General features: G+C 39.3%; 1 long non-coding RNA gene across 1 annotated transcript; it reads left to right on the forward strand.

The window, feature by feature from the left end:
- The first annotated feature begins 419 nt into the window (after positions 1 to 419).
- On the forward strand, positions 420 to 10,371 carry LOC113081356 (uncharacterized). Its single transcript, XR_003282160.1, has 3 exons — positions 420 to 467; positions 8,728 to 8,898; positions 9,960 to 10,371. It is a non-coding gene; the product is annotated as an uncharacterized LOC113081356 (long non-coding RNA).
- The last annotated feature ends 1,574 nt before the right edge of the window (positions 10,372 to 11,945 follow it).

Genomic DNA, 11,945 nt, shown 5'->3' on the forward strand with positions numbered 1-11,945 from the left:
GAAACCATGATTGATTTGCTCAAGACTGCAGTGGACAAGGCACTAGAGAGTGATAATGGACACCTGGATCTTTTTCTTCGCTTCCTCCTTGGTTTGTCACTCCAGTCCAATCAGAGACTCTTACAGGGTCTTTTGATGCAGGAATATGACAATGAGCAGAGCAAAAAGGAAATAGTTCAGTACATCAAGCAGAAATTAGAGTCTAATCTGTCTCCAGAGAGATCCATCAATCTGTTCTACTGTCTGAATGAACTGAACGACCAAACTCTGGTGAAAGACATTCAGACCCACCTTAGCAAAGGAAGTCTCTCATCTGCTGATCTTTCACCTGCCCAGTGGTCTGCTTTGGTCTTTGTGTTGTTGACATCAGAGGAGGAGCTGGAGGAGTTTGAGCTTCAGAAATTCAAGAAATCAGACGAGTGTCTCATTAGATTATCAGCAGTCATCAAAACCTGCAAAAGAGCTCTGTAAGTTATTTAATATATTTTGTCATGTTTTGTTCTCATCTTAAAATTGCATCTTGTCGGGGTCTTCTTTATGGATGTAACCATCTCCGAAGTTTGCACTGTCCGTATGTTTGCCTCTAAATGTTTTCCCCATTTCTCTGTCTTTATCCCCATCAAATGTTACTATCGATATAGCCTCTGATATCTTACGGTCCAACTCGTCTGACGCCAGTCCAATACATTCTTCCTCGTCGTCATCTTCGCTCAGTTGTAGATTAGGGATATTATACAGTCTTATTATGCCGCTTTCATCGTCGCTCAGATCGTCTTCAGAATCAGTGAGCACTTGTTCATAAGCATCCGGATTGTCGAAGAAGTACTTTAAAACATTTTCGGTGTAACGGCCACGGTTCAGCTCGTCTGCGATCATCTTTGCGGCGTACATCTTCATTGAATTTTGATATCAGCTAGAGCCGGCCAGAGCGCTGCATATTAAGTAGCCACGCTTCCCTCGGAGTGCGGGGGCAATAACAAAAGAAACAAAAGCCGGCTTATCCAGTATGGAAATACAGACAGACAATGAAACGCCCCTACTGCGTGCTAGAATCTCAGACAAACAAGCTGATTTCAACCTCAAAATGTACGCTTTTAAGTATACCAATACTGCTATCTCAAACACGGAGAGGCTTCTTTGTGATCTCAACTAACAGATTCTGCAAAAAAACGAAAATCACCAATTTTGAAAAAAAACCTGCTTCTTTCTCATTTTGCTCGAAAGTTGTGCTGCCGACTTGTGTCACTGGTTTCCGTGACGGGTCACATATGTGCATTATACTGTAGCCTTAAATATTAAGATACACAGGAATGTACAAATGTGCAAACAGGTTGACACAGTCAGTGTGTCAATGTGAGGTAGTGAATGATGAATATCTTACTGATAAAGTGTACATTAAGTGGAGACATGAAGATACTAAGAGGCTGGTTTAGAGTTTAGGAGCTTGATGGCCTGGGGGAAGAAACTCCTCCTCAGTCTCTCGGTTTTTGCCATCAGGCTACGGTAGCGCTTGCCAGATGGCAGCAAAGTGAAAAGATGGTTACTGGGGTGGGTGGAGTCTTTGATGATTTTAGCAGCTCTGCTTCTGCAGCGTTTTAGGTAGATGTCCTGCAGAGAGGGGAGAGCAGACCCTGAAATGCGCTCAGCTAAGCACACAACTCCCTGCAGGGCTTTGCAGTCTTGACTGGAGCTGTTCCCATACCACACTGAGATGCACTGAGTCAATATACTTTTTATAGCCCCTGAATAGAAAGTTTTCAGGATTGCTGGTGAGACCCTGAATTTCCTCAGCTGTCGCAGATGGTACAGTCTTTGCCTGGCTTTATTAACCTGTGTTTGAATGTGTGTAGTCCAAGTCAGGTCCTCGGAGATGTTTACATCAAGGTACTTGAAGCTGCTCACCCTCTCCACAGGGGTCCCGCTGATCATAAGAGGAGTATAGGGCTGCAGCTGTCTCTTCCTGAAGTCCACAATCAGTTCTTTAGTTTTGCTCAGAGAGAGACAGTTGTCCTGGCACCATGATGTTAATTTATCTACCTCATCCAAGTATGCGGTCTCATTATTGTTGTGAATGAGGCCCAGAACCACAGTATCATCAGCAAATTTGATTATAGATGTGGAGCTGTGCGAAGACACACAGTCATGTGTTTAGAGAGAGTAGAGCAGGGGACTCAGGACACAGCCCTGTGGGGCTCCTATGTTCAGGGTGATGAAGCTGGAGGTGTACTGGCCTAGTTTCACTACTTGAGGTCTGCCGGTGAGGAAATCAAGAATCCAGTTGCAGAGTGAATAATTCAGGCCGAGGTCTATGAGTTTAGAAGCCAGCTTTAAGGGGACTATAGTATTAAAAGTTGATCTATAGTCAATAAATAGCAGCCTTACGTAGTTCCTGTTATTGCTGTCAATGTGTGTGAGAGAAGAGTGCAGGATGTGAGAGATGGCATCATCAGTGGATCTGTTTGGGCCATAAGCAAACTGAAGAGGGTCCAAAGTATCCGGTATGGAGGAGCAGATGACGTTTTTAACCAGTCCCTCAAAGACCTTCATGACTATTGATGTGAGGGCAACTGGACGATAGTCATTCAGACAAGAGGGTTTATTGTTCTTAGGCACAGGGATAATGAAAGATTTTTTGAATGAGGTGGGAACCACTGATGTAGCAAGAGACTCATTAAAAATGGATGTAAACAAACCAGCGAGCTGATCAGCGCAGGACCGCAGAACACGGCCAGAAAATCCCATCAGGTCCAGCTGCTTTCCTTACATTCACTCGCTTTAGAGCCCTCCGAACCTTGTCCTCTGACACGGTGATCACATGCAGATTGCTGTTCTGACTGCTGCTTCCTGACGCGCTGATCGGCAGACTCACATTGCTTAGATTGCTTTCAAAGCGGCTGTAGAAAGTGTTTAGCTCGTCAGCCAGCGACGGATCTGCTCTCACCTCTGCAGTGGATTTAAGTCCAAAGGCACAGATGGTCCTTAGTCCTTGCCACATGTGTCTGGAGTCATTAAGCTGGAAATGTGACTCTATGCGTTCCCTGTATCTGTGTTTGGCGGCTCTTACAGCTCATCGGAGAGCATAGCACGATGCTTTGTACTCGCTCATGTTTCCTGACAGAAGACCGGCGTTATAAGCAGCAGTGTTTGTTTACTGCTGCACGGATTGATCTGTCCACCCACGGTTTCTGATTTGAGAATGTCCTTATAGTTATTGTTTCCATAGCTTGTTCGGCTAGCGTGTTTACAAAGCTTAATGCTACATCCGTGAACTCGCTGATGTCAGATGAACTTGCGCGAAACATGTCCCAGTCTACGTCATCAAGGTCAGCCTGTAGCGTTGCTTCTGATTGGGCGGACCATCGCATCACCACCCTCTGCACCGGGGGATCTTGAACTAGCCTTTGTTTGTATTCCAGTGTGAGGAAAATGGCGGCATGGTCCGATTTGCCAAAAGCCGGTAGTGTGCGAGCTTTGTAGGCATTTTTAAACTGAGTGTAGCAATGATCCAGTTTATTCGGTCCTCTGGTTGGACAGGATACATGTTGATAAAAATTAGGCATAACTTGCCTGAGTTTGGCTTTATTAAAATCCCCAGCGATGATAATAGCAGCATCAGGATGTTTTTTGATGTTACCGCTGAGCGCATTGTGAAGCTCAGACAAAGCCAAACCGGTGTCTGCTTGTGGTGGGATGTAAACAGCAGTTATGATGATCGATGAAAACTCCCATGGCAGATAGAATGGGCGGCAAATAATGGATAAATGTTATGTGCTATGGTTTGGAAAAACTATACTTTCAAACAAAAGTAACGAAAATAAGAATATTCTAACTACAAACAACAGCACAAATAAATACAATGGAGATACAAATAAAAGATTTGTATTAGATACAAATAAAATAAACTGTGATTTTCAAGGCAAGTTTATTTATATAGCATATTTCGTACACAATAGTAATTCAAAATGCTTTACATAAAAGAAAGCAAATAATCACGAAGAACAAAAATAAAACAAGCAATTTTAAAACTTTGAAAATTACTTAAAAATGGACTTATTTAAAATGAATTTAAAACAGTTAGAAAAAAAGTGATTTTACAAAATTCAGTTAATATGTAAAATAAAGTGCAATCATTTTGGACATCGCACAGTGCTCATTCAATAAATGCACAGCTAAACAGATGAGTTTTGAGTCTAGATTTAAATGGGACTAGTGTTTTAGCACATCTGATCTCTTCTGGAAGCTGATTCCAGCTGCGGGCGGCATAGTAACTAGAGGCGGACTCCCCTTGTTTTGTGTGAACCCTTGGTATTTCTAACTGACTCGATCCTAATGATCTGAGTGGTCTGTTAGGTTTATATTCAGTGAACATATCTGCAATGTATTTCGGTCCTAGGTCACTGAGTGACTTATAGGGCCCTATCATACACCCGGCGCAATGCGACGCAAGGCGCAGTGCAAGTGTGTTTGCTAGTTTCAGTCCGGCGCTGTTCGCATTTTCCCGTCCAGCACCACACAGTGCGCGTTGACTTTGCTTATTACACACAGGGATGCCCATCACAAAAAAATGCCAAATATTAAAAACAAAAGGATTACAGTGAAAATAATATTATTGTGTAGGCTACATAAATATAAAAATGTAATGATGGATAGTCATTGCGTGTAATTCAGCCTATTACTACTTATAATGATAAATGAAATTAGTGAATTAATTGAACAATTGTGCCAATACACACATATTTATTAACTGACTCATCGCGCGGAGCTTTGGTGGATTCCTGCTTGTCCCATAGATGATCTGAGTTGAACTCAGAGATCTAAGACCTTTTCTGTGTACACAAAAGGCCTATTTCTCACAAATATTGTTCACAAATCTGTCTTAATCTGTGTTAGTGAACACTTCTCCTTTGCTTAGATAATTCATCCACCTCACAGTTGTGGCATATCTAGATGCTGATGAGACAGTGTGAGGTCATCCTTAAAAATATTTTGGTTTGCAGTAACAGTATAAAAAAAAAAAAAAAAAAAAAACGGGTCGGTAGGTCAGTCTATATATTTTTTTTTCAAGTTTCAATGTAAAAAAAAGGAAAATTTTGGTGATGGTGATGACGAAGGTATGAATTTAAACAAATTAGCATATCGTGACGTCACTGACTGGGTCTTCAACCCGTGCCTTCTGGCGCATCATTGCAAACCTCATTTTAAAGCAGGCTATATAGACCACAAACAAATTTAAATCTTTGTCAAAAATGAATGTTTATTGCATGAATTTCAGGTGAGAAGAAAAAAAAAATGAGGTACTGTTTTACTTGCATCCACCACTAGGTATCAATGCAACCTACAAATGAGAGACCGTTTACTTTGCTTTCTTGGGTTGTCACTTTTGTGAAAAAAATCCTGTTTTATTTGAGTGACAAGTGTTCATTGAACTGATTGTAAAACCGATTTTGCATGTTTAAATAAGTTTTATACGGCAAATAACACCAAATATAGGTAAATCCAAGGACAACAGGCAGAACGAATGTAAAGGCCAATATTTCTGATGATTTATTGGCGTGAAGTTACGTGCACAATGACAAACAGGAGTGCAACATTTTCGAAAAACAATAAGCAGAGTGGACTGCCATAATGCAAAACATTTACTGCAGGCTTCAACATGGCTGTGTTTATGATTAGAAATGTCAACAACAACAAAAAATCGCATAGGCGATTCTAGGGCTGTCAAAAAAAATATTCGTCGAATTTAAAATAAAAATCCATATTCCACACAAACGTTGCATTCGAATTTTAGGTGTGCATTAAGGAAGCTGCTTATGAGCCCTGGTACTTCACAGTCCGTGTTCCATTCCATCTTGCCGCGCGCACAGCCGTGTCTACACAACTTTCAAAGGCGGACGAGCTCGACACGCAGTAGTTGCTGTCTTATATTACACCTCGTGCACGCGCACCGTCCGCGCGGCCTCAAAAAATGCCGGCACGCGGATGATGAAAAGGACATAATGCAGACAGTGTACGGACAGCCGAAGTATACTTGATCTTTATCAGTGGCGCACCAGATGCGATGACGAAGTATGTGGCATTGCATTATAAGGTTATGTTAGCCTATCCAGTTGAAGCCACTAAAAAAAATAAGCGAGAACATCAATGTGGAGAAGATCTTGTTTACATCAAAACTGAAACCAAGCCGTTCACACAGAACGCATTTTTGCGCATTTTCTAGATGGACACCGTTGGACTCTCGTCTCGCACAAGAGAGCTGCATGTTTAGAAAGACATGTAAAATCAATGTATTTCATTTAATTTTCTAAAAATATCTCGTGACTTTATGTTGGGTTTTTGTTCCCCATCCCACTGCATCTCATGTTTTTAAATGAAAAAATATTCTGTGTGACTGGGTTTCCACCCTTTTTATTTATTTAACAATGCATGCATACATGACGCTGTTTTGTTTATAGTTCTTTAAGCAACTTAATATTTAAAATAATTTTTATGAACCAATTATTATAATGTTGTTTTTTCACAGTCATGTATTCTAATGCTTTGAATAAACGTGCAGTAATATTTTGCTCCATGCGCTATCTTGAGGCCTCAGAAGAGAAGCAAAAAGCTTTTCTTCACCCTTACTGAAATTATGCATTTTAAATTTGAATACAATTCGAATTTTGATCATATTTAAGTAAAAAATTTGAATTTAGTTTTTCAGCTATTTTGACACCCCTAGGCGATTCTAGCCCAAATCTGTATCTGTATGCATGAGACTGACTGAATACCGGCAGAATTCAAATTTCTGTTGTAAAAAGAGCAACATTGTGCAGAAGTATTATTTGCTGTATGCACGTGTGTCCAAAGCTGCAGTTGCTGTGTGACCGTGTTCCAAAAAAAAAAAAAAAAACCTGGACGCGCTCCGAGAAAAGGTCGTTAAAATCAATTTCCTATTTTCGGTTTCGAAACTTGTGTTGGTTGGTCCAATCGATTCATGCAATAGATTTTCGAACATAAAGTGACAGTCGACACGGTCACGGATTTAGACTAGACGGGAGAAAGGATGGGAAAAGATCTAGGCACAGTTTTTCCAGAACTTCGTGCCAAGTTAAAGCGGTTTTGGGCTGTTTTAATGCATTTTTTAGATGTATTATGCTGCCTGAACCCATATGACTTTGAACAGTGACCGTGAACATTTAGTTTACTGCAGCTGCAGCCATCATTACCAAGCACGAACCATTGACTCTGACAGTGAATGAGACAAAGCGAACGCACAGGCCATAGTGTGACATCCGTTAACCAATAGTGTAAAAATAGATGAAGGCACAAGGTTTTTTTTTATTAAGGAAGATAGCCTTCGTTTGTATGTAGGCCTAGGAAATTTATATATTTACAATACTTACTTAAATATAATTAATATTATTTTATTGCTTTGTATTAGTTGTTTGAAGAGTAAAAAAAAAAAAAATTGGTCGGTCTTAACGCAAATTTACAATCGGCAAGTTGGTCGGACTAAAAGCAAAAAAAAAAAAAAAAAATTGAGTCGGTCCTAAATTGACAAGGTCGGTCGGGTTACGGCAAACAAGAATATTTTTAAGGATGGCCTGTTTATTGCACAGGTGTGCCTTAAGCCCCTTTCACACTGCGATTCCGGAAAATACATGGGTAATGTGTCCCGGCAATTGTTCCCCGATTGCTAGATTTTGCCCCTTTCCGACTGCCAGTGATTACCCGAAATTTGCATGCGTTCACACACAACACGTTAAGGTCCCATAAAATCATGTGACATCTGGATGAGTTGAAAACGCTAGGCTCGTTAACTTTCACTTAAGTTGGTGAACAATCTCAGCTTCAGCACAGAAAATGAGCAACTAGCTGATCTCTGCTTCATTACAATTTGCACATATTTTTTTTTTGCTGCGAACGTTGATCTGCCTTCAAAACACCTGGTAAAAGAGTCATGCGATAACATGCGTTATCACTAAAACACACCCTTTACAGCATTAGTTCCGGCTTTTGTTCACACAGAGCTCGTTCCGGGACTGAACCCGACAATGTTACTAGGTCCCCAACCCTGGATCAATCCCGGGATGTGTTTGCCTTCACACAGAAGGGGAACTGGCAATTTACTGGGTCCAACGTTCAGTGTGACGGGCTTTAGGCTGGCCACAATAAAAGGCCACTCTGAAATGTGCAGTTTTACTGTATTGTTTATTCGGGGGGTGGGGTTTGGCTGGGTGTCTGAAAACCAGTCAGTATCTGGTGTGACCACCATTTGCCTCACGCAGTGCTACACATCTCATTCTGATAACTTTCCGCTATCCCGTCATCTATATTTTACTAACTTACTGCATGCAGAAGGTGACCCAGCTCACCTCATCAGAAGAAAAAACCCAACACTATATGCAGTTCAACTTTTTAAACTACTGCTTTAAAGAAGATATACTCTTGCATAACCTCAATGCATAAATTATTAACCTCCACATCTCCACCTCAAGAAACTTATCAAGATAGAGCAGCACTTTTATATATATATATATATATATATATATATATATATATATATATATATATATATATTCAAGCATGCTGGTTTGTTTTATGTAGGACATTTGAATCAATACAATTCTAATATATATGCAGTGTATTTTCTGTTAATCTAAAAATAACTGGTATAAATTAATTTGTTGTATTTAACAAATGTATCTCATGTATCGAACCTTGTGATTTTATTTATTTCTCTTTTAGGCTAAATGACTGTGGCATAACTGACAAAAGTTGTCCAGCTCTGGCTTCAGTTATTGGATCAGATACCAATCTGAAAGAGCTGAACATAAACAATAATAATCTGCAGGACTCAGGAGTGAAGCTGCTCTGCACTGGACTTAAGGATATAAATTGCAAACTAGAGATACTGAGGTAAGTTTTGTGACAATCATTAGTGTTTGATTAGAATTCAGATCCATCTGTTAACATGGACCTAGATAATTTGCCAAAGAATCGAGGACAGAACTACTTCAGCTCAGTGAAATTTGCAGGCTTTAATTCCAGCATTAACTCTACATTCCAGGGCCCTCATTTATCAACAGTACATACACACAGATCTGTGTGTAATGCGTGCGTAAGAACAGTGTCATGCAAAGTGTGGGATCTACCAACTTGTACTTAAACGTAGGAATGTTTGTAAATATAAGCAGAACCCTGAGCATGCTTAAGCAGAGAATCTAGTGCTAGAATGGAAATACTACAAAAAGAAAGTGCTACTGTGTTTCCTGTGTCCTTTAATTGCAAATACTACGTTTATAAATTAATAGTTCAAGTTAGAAAAGTTATTTAGTCTTTTTTTATCCCCCCAGGAAACAAGACTAAATATATTTTTGCATATATAGTAAATGCATCTTGATTATTTTAACTAAAAACAAGACAAAAATAAGTAAGATAAGCCTTATTTTTGCGTGCAGCCGGGAAGTCATTTGAAATGTTGCTATAGTGTCATGACTGATCTGGCTATGCTGGAAGATTAGGCAGACCATGGCTTCTCAGTCAGTACTGCTTTCTTTTTCCATGATTTCGGTGAGGACATTATACATTCACATAATTTATAAAGGGAGGTGTTGTCACCATGTATGGTTTATTGGAGGCATTTCTGAATGTAAGTGACCATGAACCTTGTTTTTTTAAGTCTAGATCTAGGCACGATGAGTAGACCGAGATCACTGGATCTCAATGTTCTGCACTGGTGAATCAGATCGCTGCTCTACTTCAGTATAAACACTGTAAACTCAACACATTGACATACATTATTTCAATGTTACAAGGACATTTAAAAATTCTTGCTGCTGGGTGTTTTTTGTGTGTCTTGTATAAGAGATTGCAGACTGAATGAGTTGCCATCATCATCACCACCAGTATTTGTCAAATGTCAGCTAAAACACTGGTAAATATTAAGATTATAACTGAAGTGTTTTCTCTTTATGCAGTCTGAAGAACAACTGTATCACAGAAGGAGGTTGTAATGTTCTGGCTGCAGCTCTAAATTCAAACCCTTCAAATCTGACAGAGCTGGATCTGAACAGGAATCAAATAGGAGACTCTGGAGTGACAGAAATCTCAGATTAGGGCAGCACGATGTGTCGTTTAAGCATTGATATCGCAATGTACGAATCCACGATAGTCACATCGCAGGATGTGCGATGTAGGCTGTCGTAGTTGTTCCATTATTCATTAACCGTACGGGCCAGCTGCTCCCCGACCCTTGATGAATGTAATTCGCGGATTAGTTGCACAGCTTAACCATCATAGAGTGAAAGTTTATCATTTGCATGTGTTTTTAAGTCCTATCAGTTTAACAGGGCACATATAAGAACAAGCAGAGAGAGAGAGAGAGAGAGAGAGAGAGCACGCGAGAGAGCCCCAGCCGCGCGCGCATGCTCACCTTCACCATCTTCAAACAACACGAGTGCTGTCTTGCTGTCTTCTGTGTTGTCAAATCTTGTGCGATATCCTAAACTGCAGAGATAATTACACAACGCATGCCGTACACATCTGATTCGCGAACTAATGATTCATTTGAAATGATTCAATTTAATGAATGGTTTAAACAACTGACCTGTCCAACACTGAACTCACGAGACATCTGAATTGGTGTATTTAAAAAATCTGTAACACTTTACAATAATGTTTTATTTATTAAACTATTTAACTACATTATTTAACATTTACTATTACTAAACTGCACTTTTACAACATTGTTAATTTCAACATTTAGGCTATAGCCTTCATTGTTGAAATCAAAAGTTGTACAGTATTTGTTAACATAGTTAATGCACTGTGAAGTAACATTTCCAAACAATGAACAGCTGTGTTTTTATGAAACAAAGATAAACAAAGATTTGTTAATATAGTAACAAAAGTATTGCTCGTGGTAAGATCATGTTAGTTAATATGTTAACAATTCAAACCATATCCTAAAGTTACAAACAAATAATTTACTCTAATTTAAATAATACTCTGATGTTTAAATCATTTAAAATGACAATGTAAGTGTGCTCGCCCCATTTTTGTTTGTAAGAAAAAAGAATAGATTAGATTTCATATTGCAATATATATCGCAGAAAAATAAAATATCACAATGTCATTTTTTCCCAATATCCTGCAGCCCTATTCCAGATCACTGATAATCTTTGATTTTCACTTTGAAATTTGAAGCTTTCTTCAAATTCAACCAGATATTTTCAATAGGAATTAAATCTGGAGACTGAACAGGTCACTCAAGAACATTGTTCCCTGAACCAGGCAGAAGTAGATTTGGATGTGTACTTTAGGATGACTGTCCTGCAGGAAAGTCCATTGATCATCAGCTTCAATCTTTGCACAAAAGGCATCACAATTCTTGTCAAAATGGCCTGATACTTCAAATTATCCATGATGTCCTTCATACAGTCATGGTTTCCACTACCTGCTGCAGTAAAGCAACCACATAACAGGACTGTTTGACGATGGAGATGTTGTTCTTCTGCTTATGAGATTTGACTTTTTTGCAGCAGACACACCCCTGATCCATGGGACCAAAAAGTTCCGGTTTGGTCACATCACACCATAAAACATTCTTCCAGAGCTCCACAGGTCTACACAAATTAATTTTAACAAGTTCAAGTCAGTCTTTTGTTCTTCTTGATCATTCTATTCTGCAAGTCTCTACATGAAGGCCGTATTTGTGTAGTGTTCTTCTTACACACTGCATTGAAATGGTTTTCCTCCTTTTATCGTGTCATCTTGCAAGTCTTTGGCTGTACATTGCAGGTTTTTCTCAGTTGCTCTGATTATACATTTTATGATATTGTGGGTTTTCTTCAACACCCTAAAAAGGTTTTCTGGTACAACACACTTTAAGATAAGGAATAAGGCTGAGAGTTTTTAATGTCTTGGAAATCTTCTTACAGCCTTTACAGACTTACTAAAGTAAT

The sequence above is a fragment of the Carassius auratus genome, unplaced genomic scaffold (genome assembly GCF_003368295.1).
Source record: "Carassius auratus strain Wakin unplaced genomic scaffold, ASM336829v1 scaf_tig00033910, whole genome shotgun sequence".
In the NCBI taxonomy this organism is placed as follows: Eukaryota; Metazoa; Chordata; class Actinopteri; order Cypriniformes; family Cyprinidae; genus Carassius; species Carassius auratus.